General features: G+C 40.7%; 1 protein-coding gene and 1 non-coding gene across 2 annotated transcripts in view; both read left to right on the top strand.

The window, feature by feature from the left end:
- The window catches only part of LOC130992384 (T-complex protein 1 subunit beta-like), a 629,300-nt gene that overhangs the window by 471,388 nt on the left and 139,335 nt on the right, over nt 1-18,577 (top strand). The gene's annotated exons all lie outside the window — the stretch shown is intronic.
- On the top strand, nt 2,055-2,161 carry LOC131007358 (small nucleolar RNA R71). The gene has a single exon (XR_009096061.1). It is a non-coding gene; the product is annotated as a small nucleolar RNA R71 (small nucleolar RNA).

Below are 18,577 nucleotides of genomic sequence, written 5' to 3' on the forward strand. Positions count from 1 at the left end.
AGTGGCTCGGCTTGTGCTGTGCAGCTGCTTGGTTAGCCATTTGACCAACTTGATTCTCCAAAATCTGCACTTGCTTGGACAGTGCTGACATATTTTGCTCCATGGTGAACATTTTGGTTCCTAAGTTTGCCGAGTTTGTCTCCATCCCGGTGACCTTCACCAAAACTTGCTTCATCATTTCTTCTATTGAATCTTTCTTTGGCTCATTGATGACTCTCCCACTAGAAACAGAAAATCCAGGTGGAGGCTGCAAAGCATTGTTGGGATTTGAATAGGAAAAATTTGGATGATTCCTATTATTTGGATGATACGGTGGATTTCCGCCCTGATGTCCCTGATAGTTTGGTCTATTGAATTGGTACTGCCGCTAGACATAATACAGATCAGAGGAATCCAGATCAGAGTAATGCAATGAAGGTAGACTTTGCCTTTTCCCTTGTCATTCTTGCCGTCCCGTTGCTCTGCAGAGGAATGGTGATTCCTTTGCTCTGTAGATTCCCGCTGCTCTGGATTCCTCTGATCTGTATGATTTTGATATTGAGTCCCGCTCCTTAGATGTCCCTGATAGTTAGGCCACCTGCACTAAGACATCCTCCACAATTCCCTTGGGATATGAGATGGAACGATCTGCCATTTGTAATGCAATGAAGGTAGGCTTGATATCGCCAATCTCCAACCGGTTGAAAATAGAGAGAGGCATCAAATTGATGCTTGCCCCTAGGTCACAAAGAACACGGGAGAAGTTCTGCCTTCCAATCACACAAGCGATGGTAAAGCTACCGGGATCCTTTTGCTTCAATGGTAGCTTTCTTTGTAGCACTGCACTGCATTCCTCGGAGAGATTTATCGTCTCATATTTCCCCAACTTCCTTTTGTTGGAGACTGCATCCTTGAGGAACTTGGCATAGCCTGGCATATCTCTCAAAGCATCAAGTAAAGGAATGTTGATGTGAAGCTTTGAAAACATCTCCATGAACTTGGCTAACTTCTGGTCCATCTTCGGCTTTGCTAGGCTATTCGGGAAAGGTGCCACAGGCTTGTATTCTGGCCTGGGAAATGTAGGAGTAGGAATAGGCTCCTTAACAACAGAAGAGCTCGAATCCTTATTAGGGGGAGATGTCTGTTTCTCTGCAAGCTCCTCCAAGTCATCATCGTCGTCCTCCACGACTTTGCCTTTTCCCTTGTCATTCTTGCCGTCCCGTTGCTCTGCAGAGGAATGGTGATTCCTTTGCTCTGTAGATTCCCGCTGCTCTGGATTCCTCTGATCTGTATGATTTTGATATTGAGTCCCGCTCCTTAGATGAATCGCATTACACTGATTTTTAGGATTGATTTCAGTGTTGCTAGGAAAGTGGCTCGGCTTGTGCTGTGCAGCTGCTTGGTTAGCCATTTGACCAACTTGATTCTCCAAAATCTGCACTTGCTTGGACAGTGCTGACATATTTTGCTCCATGGTGAACATTTTGGTTCCTAAGTTTGCCGAGTTTGTCTCCATCCCGGTGACCTTCACCAAAACTTGCTTCATCATTTCTTCTATTGAATCTTTCTTTGGCTCATTGATGACTCTCCCACTAGAAACAGAAAATCCAGGTGGAGGCTGCAAAGCATTGTTGGGATTTGAATAGGAAAAATTTGGATGATTCCTATTATTTGGATGATACGGTGGATTTCCGCCCTGATGTCCCTGATAGTTTGGTCTATTGAATTGGTACTGCCGCTAGACATAATTAGCATCTTCAAACTGCGACCCATCAGGTAAACTCGGCTGCTGAGGAATTTTTGCTAGCAGTGCCTTTCTCTCAGACTCATACTGCTTTTGAAGAGCTTCATATTTCTCCTTAAAATTATCTCTCTCTTCATTCACAGCTGCAATTCTTCTCGTGGAACTTCTGTCATTCGGCCATTGATAATTGTTGGAGGCCATCTCTTCTATCACACGATAAGCCTCCTTTGTATTTCTATGGAGAAGACATCCACCTGCAGTAGCATCCACCATACTTTTTGTCAGACCAGTCAAACCATTATAAAAGTGAATGATTTGCTGATCCTCTGTAAACCCATGTTGTGGGCATTTCCTGAGCAGCTCACGAAATCTTTCCCAGGCATCATGAATGGTCTCATCTCCTAGCTGGGAAAAGTGAGAAATTTCTGCAATGATTTTCTGAGCTTTAGAAGCAGGAAAGTATTTTGCCAGGAAAGCTCTACACAAATCCTCCCATCCAGTAATAGCACCTCTGTCCAAACTCTTGAACCACTCCTTTGCTCTGTCTCTGAGAGAGAATCCAAACATCTTCATTCTGATGGCATCCGGTGGCACTCCATTCTGCTTAATAGTGTCGATGATATCTAGAAACTGAGTGATATGAACATGCGGATTTTCATCAGCCATTCCACTAAATTGTTCAGCTTGCACCATGTTTATTAATCCCGGCTTCAGCTCGAACGTGTTAGCCTGCACAGTTGGTCCCCAGCTGCCTCCTTGAAATTGATCAACCCGAGGCTGATAAATGTGATTCAGTGGTGGCTCTAGTGGAGGGGTTCGGTTGCGCTCTCTCTCTTCGTCTAGCTGCCTCTGAAGGTGTGTCACGGCTCGCACAAGAGTTTCAAGGTCCATGTTATTCTGTTGCTCTGCCATTACTTGCTTCTTCTTTTCGCGGTTGTCTCTTTTATACTGCTTGCCGATGTCCAAATTCAAAGGTACAAGATGTTCCTTTCCTTTGGATCTCGTGTTCATACACGCCTGAGACAACAACCAAAAACAGAAATTTAAAAACTAAAAATAAAATAAAATAAAAACTTATAACGCCTGAAATAATGCTTAAGTTTAATCAGAAATATTAAAGTCAATTCTAAACAGTCCCCGGCAACGGCGCCAAAAAGTTGATTACTAATTTATTAGCAACAAATTACCGCAACTAACACGGTGCAATTGTAGCACAAATAACAAGTAACCGAGTATCGTATCCACAGGGACTATTATACCGAATTACTCTAAGTAATCCTAATTAAACTCTAGTAATATTCAGGCAAACGAAAGAAGTAAGGTTGACTTAAACTAAAACGCAAATATAACACTAATTAAAATCACGTAGGAAATATCAAATATAAAAGACAACTGATCCTAGGGTAGTAAATTCATCAATTAAATCTACGAAATCAATCTATTAATCATATGTACTAGTTTAATCCAGCTATGATGAGAGATCACTTAAATAATCAATTACTCTCGCTAGAGCAGCAACGATCGTAGATTAGTAAATTATCTATCTCCGCTAGGTCTCAAGAAAATCTACTAACTCCCAAAAGTTCCTAAGAATAGCTCCCTATGATCCACCTATCTCCGCTAGGTCTCAAGGTTAAAATCATATCATACATTCCTGAATCCGCTAAACAGTTATCTCCGCTAGGTCTCAAACCGAATAGCTAAACATGCAAACTATTGATCAGATAATTCACAAGAAAATAAGCACCAGGAATTATGAATCATAAACTGGAAGGCACAAAGGTATTAACAAATAAATCACATAAATTCAATCAACTATTTACAAACCCTAGAATCAGCTAAAGGAAACTAGCCAGACATGTTGAAATAAAACATAAACATAATTGAATTGAACGCAATTGTAAAAACAAATTGTATAAAAATAAAAACCGAATAAAAACTGAAGTAGCGACTTGAATCTTCAATCTTGATCCAAGCCTTAAAAACTAGAAAGCCATAAAATTCTAAAGCTATAAAACTGAAATATAAAGTCTGGGATTGTCTGGTATCGGCGGCCCCTCTATAGGTCAAAAGAGGACCTATTTATAAGCTTCAGATTTCCTTCGGATCACCATGGAAGTTGCCATGCAAAGTAGAATTCTAAAGGTAATAGAATCGTGTGAAATAAGGCAACTCTCCAGCTGGACGCGTGCTCCGGAAAATACTCCCACTCATGCTGAATTCGCAATTCTCGCCAGAGGAACGGGTCGCGTCAGAGGAATGGATGATTTCCTTGTAATCGCCAGAGGAATGGGTCGCCAGCGGAGTGTCTTCCGCTCTGACGCTTTTCTGCAGAGGAATAAATGATTCCTCTGACTCAGCATTTCTCCACTCTGACATTTCTGATTCCTCTGACCTGGGCGACTTCCCTCTTCAGCGGGGAAGCGACTCCTCTGACTCAGCGGGGAAGCGACTCCTCTGACTCAGCCAGCGGAATGGGTTCTGCTCTGGCTTTGATTTCTCTGGCGTGTCTCTCCCCTCTGGCTTCTTGATCTCTCTAACTCCAGAGGAATGGTGATTTCTCTGGCACTTCGATTCCTCTGGTGCCTCGATTCCTCTGCTCTGACTATCACCAGAGGAATGGCGACTCATCTGACACTCAACTCCTCTGGCTTTTTGATCCCTCTGGCGCCTTATGATTCCTCTGACTTTTTGATCCCTCTGGCTTCGCTTCGCTGCTCTGAAGATTCCTCTGCACTGGAGATTTCGATTCCTCTAGAAAACGCCAAATTCATCCAAAATTCTCCAAAATTGCATTCTTCCATCTAGAAAGCCTAAATCTCCTGCAAAGCATAAAATGCACCATAAAACGCACCAATTTCCAGAAGATTATCTTAAAACACGCACATTCAAACCCTTAAAAATAATGTAAATTAAGCATAAATCAATGCTTAAGAATTGTTATGACTCATGGATTTGAGATGCTAAGGACCCTTAAAGCTTACTACATCAATGTTGTCATTGGAGTCATGACTTGTTTACAAGTTATAATAAGTTAACCTTTACAAGAATTCTTATGAGGTTTGTACTAGATTATGCTAGAGTGTACTAATTGACACATCCCTGCTATCAAAATGCCGCCTAAGAGAGGTCGCCCTGTGAGAAACAATAACAATCGCAGAAACCATAACGCTGTACCAGAAGAACCACAAGATGCTCAAGGACATAACTCACCCCCTCCGCCCCCAACTAGGAGAGTCGAAGAACTCTTTTTAAGGCAAAGCCCACCTACGTTTGACGAAACGAGTGAACCGGCTGAAGCTGAGATTTTGGTGCGTGCAATGGAACGCATTTTCAACTTCCTACGTTGTATTGATGAGGAGCGCCTATCTTACGTCTCTTTCCAACTAACAGGATCGGCTGACTTCTGGTGGGAAGCACGACGAAAAATTCTGACACCTAAACAATGGGCAAGTTATACTTGGGAAGATTTTAAGACAGGATTATATGATAAATATATTCCGAAAAGCTATAGGAAGAAGAAAGAAGCTGAGTTCTACGAGTTAAAGCAATGAAAGAAATCTGTGGTTCAATACGACAAGGAATTCTGCAACCTGTCTAGGTTTGCTCCGCAACAAGTGGACACAGATGAGAAGATGGCATAGAAATTTTGTGCCGGTCCGCGACACGAAATTAGGATGACTCTAGCGAGCCACGGAGAACTCTCATACACGAAGTCTCTGAATAGGGCACTTGACATTGAAGCTGCAATGCCGTCGGACAAGTCCGCCCCACCGTTTATCTCGACGCCAAACGACTTACCGGCAGCCTCACATACGCCAAAAGGGAAACGCAAGTGGGACAACAATGAAGACAATATCAATCAGACTAATAATACAATGTCGCAAGAAAATGAACGGGCTGAACAGTATGTTCAACAAAGGCACGAGGCACAGACTAATCTCGAGCCAACTGGAGGTAACCAAGGTCAGAAAGGAATTTCACCTTGCCCAAATTGTGGTAAGATGCATAGGTGTATCTGTCAGGCTGGAACTAACGGTTGTTACAATTGTAGCCAAAAAGGTCACTACTCCACGCAATGCCCCAACAGACAACGAGGTTCAGCAATTGGGAACACCCACACCCCCTTGCCAGCAATACGTGGACACTTGCGAAATCAGTCTCAATCACATCAGTGAAAATCTTATGGAGGCACCGCAGATAAGAAAAAATTACGTGGGAGTTTGAAGACAAAATGAAAGAGAAGTACCCGGATTGTTTTAGCTGATTTTTGCAAATTTCGGGACAAAATTTTTGTTAAGAGGGGTAGTATGTAGTAACCCGCTCTTTTAAATTATTAAAATCAGTAATGCAATAATTAATTATTGCATCTTTCAGTGTTTATTATTTTTCATCAGTGAATGAAACCGGTTATTATTCTGATATGAATTCAGCTTATGATCCTGAATTTATATTGTTAAAGCAGTCAATGCTATTATTTCAGAGTTATAACTGACTTAGCAAAGTCACGTTAATTATTTAAGCGAGATGGAACTAGATTTTATTTTTATATTTACTTAATGTAACACCCCGCCCATTTATATTAAGTTTAGAATTCATTTTGAACTTAGATTTAAGATGATTCACGCCGGAATGAGAATTAAATTTATTTTATTTCCAACAAAAATGATTTACAAAAACATTTGTAAATTTAGTTATTAAATTTATATGCATTGCATATTTATTTATATTAAGCATTTAGCATCTACACGAGCTATTTATTTAAGCAAACACTGAACGATTATTACAGTTTCCATAGTACAACCCGGAAGACTTTTTATTTTATTCAATCACCTACTTCCTCCCACCTACTCCCTCCCACACCCACCTACTCCCACCACTTAAGTTATTTGGCTGATCCCACCATTATCATACTCCATAGAAGCTCTTGAAGCCCCAAGAGAAGTAGCAAAGCAAGGGAGAGCGTGGAAAAACTAGGGCGTAAAGTTAGAGTGAAGGTTGTGCTTCGAGGGTGAGTTTTTCTTTGCTTTTTCTCAACTGAAAATGCTTTATGGCCATGGATTTTTACACATTTATGTGCTATATTATGTGAGGATATGTTTTATGATTTTGGATGATTATTTTTGGTAGAGTTTATTGAGTGAAAAACCGTGTATGAGGTAAGGCAGCGAATCTGCCATAAGCACACTGCTCCGGCAGTGTTTTCCAAGGCGATTCCAGCCATCCAAACGGTTCCCAAAAATTCGCAAATTAATTGTTTATCGTGCCTAATATGTTTTCTATACTATGATAAAATTTCAGAATATTTAGAGCTCGCATGTTTTATTTATGAATTTTTAAACATCACTGCCCATTTGGAATACATTTTTAGTAAACCATCTTTGGGAGGCCATAAGTCAAGTTTCAATCGGTGAAAACCTTTGAAACTTGAGTATGTCACTCTAGGCTCCCGTATCTTTCTTTTGGCATCGGCCTCACCATTTTTGAGTAAGGGAAACAACCGCTATAAATTCTTGAAATCTAGTTCTTATTCCTTGTACCGTCTAGTAGGTTTTACAAACCTACGATTTTGAGGTCGCAAAGGCCGACTAAAATCTTTGATTCTCAAGCCTATCTTTCTACTGAATATTAACTGACATGTTGGGAACTTACTTGTTCTGTTTTAGAATTTTTGGTGAATCCTAAAGTGGTTTTTCCGATTTATGTTCTGAATCTGCCAAACTTGAACTCTTTTTGTGCACTGAACTTTAGACAGTCATATCTTCTAAACCATGAACCTTCTTGGGGTAAATCCAACTGGAGCGTGTTACGCTCTCTCCCTAGTTTCCGGATTGACCCTTGGCGTTCCCAGTGGAGTTTTGTAAAGGGAGATATGAATTTTTAAAGAAAGCCCACTGACTTGGTTGTAATCTGGAAATCTGAAATTTTCAGATTTTTGCTTGTTAAATACCCATCTTTGAGAGGGCATATCTTGCTCGTTTGAATTTTTTTTCATTCGATTCAAATTGGAGAATGATCCTTGAAATGTCTAGTTTCCATAATGTCTTTTGGAGCCGCATTTGGAGATCCGAGGCAGATTTGGTGTCTGTTGCAAAACAACCCCTTAAGAGCTCAAGTTGTTGAATTATTTTCTATGTATCAAAGTTTATTTTAAAGGATGTTTCATGAAAGATTTAGTATATGTGCGTAACAAGTTTGGGACATGTTTTGTGGAAAGTTTTTATGAAAATGAGTGAGTTAACCTAGATAAGGCATCAAGATAAGCTAATGTATGTAAAATGCATAATCCCTAGTTCGATTATGCGTTGTAAGTTCGGGAATAGGTTGACCCAGAGACCCTAAGTAGACAACGATTCTCATTATCTATGGTATGTGCTAAGTGTTAAGAACTCGTCTTGTAGGAATTGGTTCACAGGACGGTACTACAGCTTAAGATCACCTCTCTTCCATACCGAGGATCAGGTGGGCAATTTCTTACGCGTAAATAAAATGCTATGCAAGTGTTATGCTTTAAAATGCAAATTGGATCTTCAAGTGTGGTATGCTTTATTACGCTTAAATGAGTTAAGCTTTATTATGCTGCACGTTAAATGATTTACGCTATGCTGTTTATACTATTTACGCCCTATGTAATTTACGCTTGATTACGCTTATTTACGCTTGAATGCTTTACGCAGATAAGTTTATGCTTATATTTTATGCTTGCGTATGTTGGGGGAGGCCTCCCTTAACAGTACGATGCCGTGTCCGCTGAGGAGAGCCTTCCTCACGGCGCGATGCCCGTGTCTGCTGAGGGAGGCATCCCTAGCGGCGCGATGCCAGTATGCCAGTGTTACAGCGTCTATTGGAGGAGGCCTCCCTCAATAGTACGATGCCGTGACCGCTGAGGGAGGCCCCCCCTCACGGCGCGATGCCCGTGTTCGTTGGGGAAGGCCTTCTCCACGACACGATGCTTGTTTATGATTGTTGATGATGAAGAATGCGCTCATGCTATTTATGAATTTAGAAATGTTTAATGAGCAAAGGATTTGAAAGAAACTTATGCCTCTTATGCGATGTTGTGTTTTGTTGTTGATGTTATGTTATATGCTTGGCAACTGCCCACTAAGTACTCTTGTACTTAGCCCTTCGTTGTTTATGTTTGTGCAGGTTGAGCTGTGATGGGCGATGAAGTGTTGCTGAGTGGAGTTTTTGTCGAACTTAAAGTAGGCTCAGAAAGGATACATGTCATCATACATGTATCTCAATTATGCATTCCGCTGTAAACACTGATTATTTCAGTTACGCCTTCCGTTGCAAACTCTGATAATGTTTTAGCCAAGCCCCTAACGATGCCTTTTTCCTTTTAAGGAATATAACGCGTATACAAGTTCTTTGAGTACCCTTTTTATGCGAACTATGCCTTTTTTCCATTTTAAGGAATATTTCACGCGTATTCAAACTCTTTGAGTATTCTTTTATGCGCCTCTTTCTAATTAGGGCCGGTCGTGACAGAGTCACTCTGTCACGACCGGCCTTAATTAAGGATAATTAAGCCGGAAACCATGACTGGGGAAGGGAAATTACGAAGCGGGTTTAGAAAGGGGCGCATAAAAGAATAGTCAAAGAGTTTGAATACGCGTGAAATATTCCTTAAAAAGGAAAAAAAGGCATAGTTCGCATAAAAAGGGTACTCAAAGAACTTGTATACGCGTTATATTCCTTAAAATGAAAAAATGCATCGTTAGGGGCTTGGCTAAAACATTATCAGAGTTTGCAACGGAAGGCGTAACTGAAATAATCAGTGTTTACAGCTGAATGCATAATTGAGATACATGTATGATGACATGTATCCTTTCTGAGCCTACTTTAAGTTCGACAAAAACTCCACTCAGCAACACTTCATCGCCCATCACAGCTCAACCTGCACAAACATAAACAACGAAGGGCTAAGTACAAGAGTACTTAGTGGGCAGTTGCTAAGCATATAACATAACATCAACAACAAAACACAACATCGCATAAGAGGCATAAGTTTCTTTCAAATCCTTTGCTCATTAAACATTTCTAAATTCATAAACAGCATGAGCGCATTCTTCATCATCAACAATCATAAACACGCATCGTGTCGTGGAGAAGGCCTTCCCCAACGAACACGGGCATCGCGCCGTGAAGGGGGCCTCCCTCAGCGGTCACGGCATCGTACTATTGAGGGAGGCCTCCCCCAATAGACGCTGTAACACTGGCATACTGGCATCGCGCCGCTAGGGAGGTCTCCCTCAGCGGACACGGGCATCGCGCCGTGAGGAAGGCCCTCCTCAGCGGACACGGCATCATACTGTTGAGGGAGGCCTCCCCCAACAGACGCAAGCATCAAACATAAGCATAAACTTATCAGCGTTAAGCATTCAAGCGTAAATTACATAGGGCGTAAATAGTATAAACAGCATAGCGTAAATCATTTAACGTGCAGCATATTAAAGCTTAACTCATTTAAGCGTAATAAAGCATACCACACTTGAAGATCCAATTTGCATTTTAAAGCATAACACTTGCATAGCATTTTATTTACGCGTAAGAAATTGCCCACCTGATAGCAAAGTTTTGCTAAGGTACTGTGACTCCTTGAGTAATTCTTACTCTCGCGTTTGACCTTAATCACGAGAATATAAAATAAGACATTGGCTCGAGGAAAATTCTCAATTAATGAGAAAGCGTAATTTAACTATGCATGAATCTCGTATGCATGAACTATTATTCTGAGATAATAATCAGGGAATTTGTATTGTTAATCCAGGCTATCGGATTTAAACAAAAGCTAAGTCTCGTCTCATGAAGCCGGATAATTAACTAAAATTAATCCGTTCTCTTCGGGGTGTTCTAATCCGTCAATTAAATAAACCCCGCTCCTCGTAGTCAATAGAAAATAATTAAATAAATACTTCGACTTACTCGCTTTAACCTCGTAAAACTCAATCGGGCTTAAGTAGGAACAATAGCAATACTGTAAGTTCAAATAATTAGAAGGTCCAACATAAGGCAGCCTAATAATTAATTAAGTAGAAGTGGGCCTGAATAAATAGTATGAAAGCTCAATCGAAATAATTCCTTGGCTTAAGTAATTAAATAAATCTTGGCCCAATGAATAGCTGGGCTAAGTTAAATAAGTACGCAAGGCCCAGCTGCAATTAAATAAGCCTCGGCCCAAAGAAATAAAATAATAAGGCCCAAATTAAAATAAAGTTTGTTGGGCTTAAAGTGAAGGATTCGGCCCAGAGAATCATATAATTCAGCCCAATTGAAATAATTCATAAAGGCCCAACAATTCGGCCCAAGGTAAATTAAGTGAAAGAGGCCCATAATAATTAATGGTCCAATTACAAAATAATAAAAATTAAAGGGGAAGGCCCAAATTAACTAAATAATACCAAGCCCTAAGTAATTGAATGAATGGCCCAAAAATTAGCCCAACTCATTTCCAACACCCCTAAGCTCCCTTCTCCCACACAATCGGTCTCTCTCTCTAATCTCTCAAATCAGACGCCGCTCAAGACCTCTCTCTCTCTCGCCCGCTCTACGCGAGCTCCGCCGCGAACGGCTCCGGCGAGGCCGCGCCAGCCGAGCTTCTGCTGCTGTCTCTCCTAAATCACGCTCAGCCTTCTCCTCTCTCGATCTGCCTCCAGTCGAGGCGTCCGCCGCCGCTGTTCTCTGGCCGTCAATCGGCGAAGCCGGCGTTGTCTCGCCTTCTTCTCCGAACCGTTTGGGTCTCGATTCAGTCATCAAGGTGGGCAGGGAGTCGAGCTCTGATTTCTTTCCACCTCTGCCGCTCTCCTTGCCGTCGAAGATCTGCCGCCGCTGCGATTGGATGGCCGGCGAGATTTGCCGCGTTGCTGGACTGTCTTGAGGCGCCGTCGCCGTTCCGACCGTCGTCACGGTCTCTACCTGCTCCTCTTGTAATTTCTTTCTCCCTCCCCAAATTGACGGAACAAATGAAGCCCCAACTTCACAAATTGGGGATCGCCGCCACTGCTTCGATCCGCCACCGCCGCGGAACCGGCGAGCGGCGCCGCTGCTGCTGTGCGATTTCCGGCGAGCAGGGGAGGGTCCGCCGTTGCTTCTATCTCCGGGTTCGAAGGTTCGAGCCACGCTGCCGTTGCTGCCGTTTTGGCTTCGATCGGGCAGCAAGAGTTCGTCCTCACCGAATTCCTAGGGCCCGACTGGACAGAGCAGTCAGCCCTTCTCCTATAAGCTAAGTTCTCTAGTCTCGTTTGTTTCTATTACGCGAGTGTTGTCGAGTATGCAAGAGTTAAAACTAGGCAAAGGTTTCTTATGTTGTCATATGAATTCTCATCATTTATCTAGCGAAGAAGCATATATAAATTGTGGTTGAGCTAATCATCTAGTTCTCTATCATTCTATAGTTGTAATATTTGTATTTCTGTACAACTGAAAACATATGTTTGATATGATGGTATGAAGCATGGAATTGAATTGAACTGAGATGGGTTAAATACCTTGTGTATTTTGTGCTTGATTGGCTGATGTATTTTTCTTTAGTTCAGTGGGGATTTGCTGAAATAAGTTGTGATGTGCTTTGTCACAATTGTAGGAGAAAAATATGGAAGAAGATGAAAAATCAAGCCAAGGCTTACCTTAAGTTTAAGCAGAAGCTTGAATGATCTCTCTCTCTCTCTCATTCTCTTGTTGTTGGCGTGTGAAGATGGAAGCATGAAAGTTGGATCAATCCAGCTATGTTAAGTATGCAAAAAGGAGGGAGTAGGTGGGTGTGGGAGGGGAGGAAAGCATGGCTTTTGGTGGTTGAAGAGGTGGGGAGCAAAGGATGGTGGCAGCACACTTTTCCTTTTCCCTTTTCTTATTCTATTCTTTTCTTTTGGTACTTGGTGTTGGTGTAATTTAGAAGATAGAAATGGAGGTTGATTGTGGTGAATAAATGAGATATATTCGTATATCTCGGTGCTTTTGTAATTGTAATATGAATCGCGTACTCGTATCTGCTTTGATACTGTTTATCTATTTAAATAAATCCCGTGTTTCGACATATGATTTCTTGCTTGCTAGCATCGATGGACTGTAAAATAAATCTAAATTAAATCCGTAGATTTAATTCTCCTCACAAGCCGGAAATAATCCACGACTTAAGTAATTATAAATAATAGAATCGATAGTCTCATCTCGCTTAATAAATAACATGACTTCGCTAAGTCAGTTATAACTTTTGAAAAACATCACTGACTGCTTTAATAATATAAATTCAGGATCATAAGCTGAATTCATATCCGGATAATAATCGGGTTTCATTCACTGATGAAAAATAATAACATTACTGGATTTAATATATATATAAAAGAGCGGGTCACTACATACTACCCCTCTTAACAAAAATTTCGTCCCAAAATTTGCATATATCTGCTAAAACAATTCGGGTACTTCTCTTTCATTTTGTCTTCAAACTCCCACGTAACTTTTTCTTATCTGCGGTGCCTCCATAAGATTTTCACTGATGTGATTGAGACTGATTTCGCAAGTGTCCACGTATTGTTGGCAAGGGGGTGTGGGTGTTTCCATTTGCTGAACCTCGTTGTCTGTTGGGGCATTGCGTGGAGTAGTGACCCTTTTGGCCACAATTGTAACAATCGTTAGTTCCAGCCCGACAGACACCCCTATGCATCTTACCGCAATTTGGGCAAGGTGAAATTTTTTTCTGACCTTGGTTACCTCCAGTTGGCTCGAGATTAGTCTGTGCCTCGTGTCTTTGTTGAATAAACTGTTCGGCCCGTTCATTCTCTTGCCACATTATCTTATTAGTCTGATTGATATTGTCTTCGTTGTTGTCCCACTTGCGCTTCCCTTTGAGAGTATGTGAGGCTACTGGTGGATCGTTTGGCGTCGAGATCAACGATGGGGCTGACTTGTCTGACGGCATTGCAGCTTCAATGTCAAGTGCCATGTTCAGAGACTCCGTGTATGAGAGTCCTCCGTGGCTTGCTAAAGCCATCTTAATTTCGTACCGTAGACCGGCACAAAAATTTTCTGCCATCTTTTCATCTGTGTCCACTTGTTGTGGAGCAAACCTAGACAGGTTGCAGAATTCCTTGTCGTATTCAACCACAGATTTCTTTCCTTGCTTCAAATCGTAGAATTCAGCCTCTTTCTTCTTCCTATAGCTTTTCGGAATATATCTATCATATAATCCTGTCTTAAAATCTTCCCAAGTATAACTTGCCCATTGTTCAGGTGTCAGAATTTTTCGACGTGCTTCCCACCAGAAGTCAGCTGGAATGAGACGCAAGATAGGCGCTCCTCATCAGTACAACGTAGGAAGTTGAAGATGCGTTCCATTGCACGCACCCAAATCTCACTTCAGCTGGTTCACTCGTTCCGTCAAACGTAGGTGGGTTCTGCCTTAAAAAGAGTTCTTCGACTCTCCTAGTTGGGGGCGGAGGGGTGGGTTATGTCATTGAGCATCTTGTGGTTCTTCTGGTACAGCGTTATGGTTTCTGCGATTGTTATTGTTTCTCACAGGGCGACCTCTCTTAGGCGGCATTCTGATAGCAGGGATGTGTCAATTAGTACACTCTAGCATAATCTAGTACAAACCTCAAAAGAATTCTTGTAAAGGTTAACTTATTATAACTTGTAAACAAGTCATGACTCCAATGACAACATTGATGTAGTAAGATTTAAGGGTCCTTAGCATCTCAAATCCATGAGTCATAACAATTCTTAAGCATATAATATCACATCATCTAAATTGGATACTTAAACATAAGTACAAATATTTTTAATTATTCGATGATTTATTAAGTTGAGATATGTGGAGTATGTGAAGTCATGTAAGTGAACTAGCAGTGCATATGAGTTAATGCTATGTTAATAAGACTATATGAATTATTTGAGTATTTATGAGATGAGCATGATTAGTAAGTTATTGAGCTTTTTGAATTGCATGAGAAATGCATATAAAATGGCTAAGTATGAGAAATTAGCATGGATTAGATTTATTAGTTTAAATGAGATAAATAAATTAGAGAAGCATGTTAATTAATTAAAGTTGGAATTTAGTATTTAATTACAAAGTCCGAGATTTAATCGATAGTTATGAGCATGTTAAATTGTTAAGATATAATTTATTATTTGAGTTTGATATCGATTATGTGTCTAAATGGAGTGAGTGTGAGAATTATGATTAACGCACATAAATGTTGGTATCTGACACTCGAACAATTGGTGTCGAGTATAAATGATAGTTTACTGATAAAGAGTTTTGATGATTTTGAATTGTTTGGTTTGCGTTGAAAAGATGTCAAGATGTTAAGTTTTGAGTCGAGAGACGAGTTCACGTAGTGAGATTCACGTGTTGAAATCTCGTGGCTGACATTATATATGAATAGGTCATGCCGAAATTTTAGTGAAATTAGGATTTGAGCATAGTCAATTCTTGTTGACCCGTGACTCAAATACATGCCTAATGGAAAGTTTAACTTTCTAATTGGTTAATTAGACGAGATGAGAACGAATAGATCTGCTAAGAAAGTGGACTTTTCGATGTGTTAAATATTTCTTTTAATTGAAGCGCTACTAATTATAACATAAGGATGTTATAATTAATGAGTAATGACGAGAGATAATAATTGTTATTGATTAACAATCAAGAGAGATGAACATTAGAGATACTAATGTTTCATAAAAGGGATTAGATTATTAATCGAGGTTTCTTTTATAACTTCTCACCAATTCTACATAACGATGAAGGTCCTTTTAGGAAGTAACGACTCGAGGGAGAGAGTGACGTTACTCATTGATACAGAGACACAACGAGGTGGGCATTACTTTCATATATATCAAATGAGTTTAAATGTTACGTTCAAGCAAGTCATTTCATGACAAAATCTTTGAGTTAAAGTTATTTCAAGTATTGTCTTGCCATAAAATGTTTCAATTTTAGTATGATATCTATCTGCTTTGGCTTTGCCAATGATGCAATCGAATTCGGGTCATGAGCAGTTGATAGCTATCCTGCCAGGACTAGTGTACACCAGTGACCGTGAGTCATCTAGCGGGTTGGTCGGTCAAGTGTTCGTGAGAGGTGGCCACCTCTCCGGCACAAAGTTCCAGATATGATAGATTACAAGAGAACTTAGTCTGCAAACGAACTTTAAGAATCACAAATGAATTTAGTAAGCTTGGGCCTTTTTAGCGAAAAACTCCCTTGCTGTACTATTTATGATGGCATGACAATTTACAGTTTTGAAGCATGTATTTTAATACTTAGGCATACGTACCCACTGAGTACTTTTGTACTCAGCCTTGCATATGTTTTCTAAATGTGCAGGTTGAGCTGATGTGGTGATGGTGCTGCAATGAGCGGAGTCTCCAGGGTTGTTAATAAATAATTAACCTGTCTAGAATATGTCTTCATACATATGTCTAGCTACTTTCCGCTGCAAGATGTTGTTGATGTTATAGTATGTTATGTCATACTTTGAGTCTTAAGAGAATGGTTTCATATGATGTATAACTTGATTAATGATATTAATTAAGTTTTATGCTGTCTTTCATAGACTGTTTTCAATTGAGTATTAATGAGTAGAAATGACGAGTTTTATTAAGATGAGTAAGTTTTACGGCTATAAATGACGCCCCTTTTCTTCCCCTTCTTCTTTAACCCCATCCCTAGTCGTGGATCACTCGGCCTAACTATCCCTAGTTAGGGCGGGCTGCGACAGTTTGGAGATGAAAAGTGGATCTAATAACCATTGTTTGAAAACTATGAAATGAAAGTCTACAACAATATCATTAAGTAATACATATTATAAAAGGACTAATAAACCCCTAATGACTAATAAAAATTACATTCTAACACCCTCCCTCAAACTCAAGATGTCGCTGCGACGAGCATTGAGAGTTTGCCAACCAGAGCACGAAAGCGCGGAAGTGGAAGAGACTTGGTGAACAAATCTGCAATTTGTGAAGAAGAAGCAATAAAATGTAACTCAAGTGTCCCCTGCTGCAAATGATGGCGAGTGAAGTGACAGTCGATCTCAATGTGTTTAGTACGCTCATGGAAGACAGAGTTGTGAGCAATTTGAATAGCACTCTTATTGTCACAATACATTGGAGTTGGTTTAAAGATGGAGACACCTATTTCAGAGAGCAACCACCTTATCCAGATAATCTCAGTAGTAGTGGAGGCCATGGCTCGGTACTCGGCTTCTGTAGATGATCGAGAAACAACCTTTTGTTTCTTACTCTTCCAAGAGATAAGAGAATCACCGAAAAATACACACATCCCAGTAGTAGATTTTCGATCAATAGGATCACTGGCCCAATGAGCATCAGAAAAGACACGAAGCTCAAGTGATGAAGTGGTAGAGTACAAGAGACTGTGGAACATCGTACCTCGAAGATAGCGAAGAATGCGAAGAACAGCAGACCAATGAACTGTGGTAGGAGAATAGACAAACTGACTGACAATGTGGACAGCATAAGCAATATCCGAGCGAGAGATAGTAAGGTAGACCAAACTCCCAACAATGGTGCGATACAAGGTAGGATCCTCCAAAGGTAAACCATCAGATGTGGAGTACCGAACATTTGCTTTCATAGGAGTGTCAATAGTGCGAGTGTCAGTAAGATGAGCACGATCAAGAATGTCAGCAATATATTTGGACTGAGATAAGAGATACCCCCTGGGGGATTTACAAACCTCAATACCAAGAAAATATCTAAGAGGACCTAAATCCTTCATTTCAAAGCGAGATGCTAAATCTGATTTCAATGAGGAAATTCCAGTTGTGTCACTCCCAGTTATGATCATATCATCAACATATAGAGAAACGAGGATAATACCAGAATCCGAGGTCATGACAAAAAGTGCATGATCACATTCGCTCATACGAAAACCAAGAGAAATAAGAGCAATGGAGAATGTGTCATACCAAGAGCGAGAGGCTTGTTTTAGACCATACAAAGATTTCTTTAGCCGACAAACGTATCCAGCTTTGTGGGAGACCCCTGGAGGAGGAGTCATGTAGACTTCATCAATAAGATCTCCATGTAAGAAGGCATTCTTGACATCCATCTGAGAGAGATCCCATTGACGGGCAGCAGCAACAGCAATAAGAGTACGAACCGTGGTCATTTTGGCAACAGGAGCAAATGTTTCTTCATAATCTAGACCATATTGTTGTGAAAACCCCTTAGCAACCAACCTTGCTTTATACCTCTCAATAGATCCATCTGCCTTTGTTTTGATCTTATATACCCATCGGGAACCGATGGCATGCTTTCCTTGTGGAAGGGGTACCAACTCCCAAGTACCAGTCTTGTGTAGAGCTTGAAGTTCATCATCCATAGCCCGTTGCCACAAAGGATTAAGAGAAGCCTCCTTATAGGAGATGGGTTCAACAATTTTGTGGATTGAAGAAAGAAAAGCAGTAAAAGAAGGAAAATATGCAGAATAAGCAAAATCAGGAAGACGAGTAGACTTACTGACACGGGTAGAACGACGAAGAGGTGGATCCACATTCACAGGAGGTGGAGAAGGAGCAGGAGAGGCAGGTTGGGCAATATCATTAGTAACATCATCATTAGTACCTGCATGTTCAAGCTCACAATCGCTAACAAACGGGTCAACATGTATGAGGTCAGATCTAGTCACATTGTTAGGAGATGAAGGAATGGAATATAGAGGAATATGCTCGATAAAAAAGACATGACGGGACACATACAACTTATGACTAACAGGATCAAAACATCTATAACCCTTTTGACCTTCCCCATACCCTAGGAAAATAGACAAGGCAGAACGAGAGGATAACTTATTTCGCTCAACATGAGGGCGAAGAACGAAGC

Source organism: Salvia miltiorrhiza, chromosome 1 (genome assembly GCF_028751815.1).
Source record: "Salvia miltiorrhiza cultivar Shanhuang (shh) chromosome 1, IMPLAD_Smil_shh, whole genome shotgun sequence".
Classification (NCBI taxonomy): Eukaryota; Viridiplantae; Streptophyta; class Magnoliopsida; order Lamiales; family Lamiaceae; genus Salvia; species Salvia miltiorrhiza.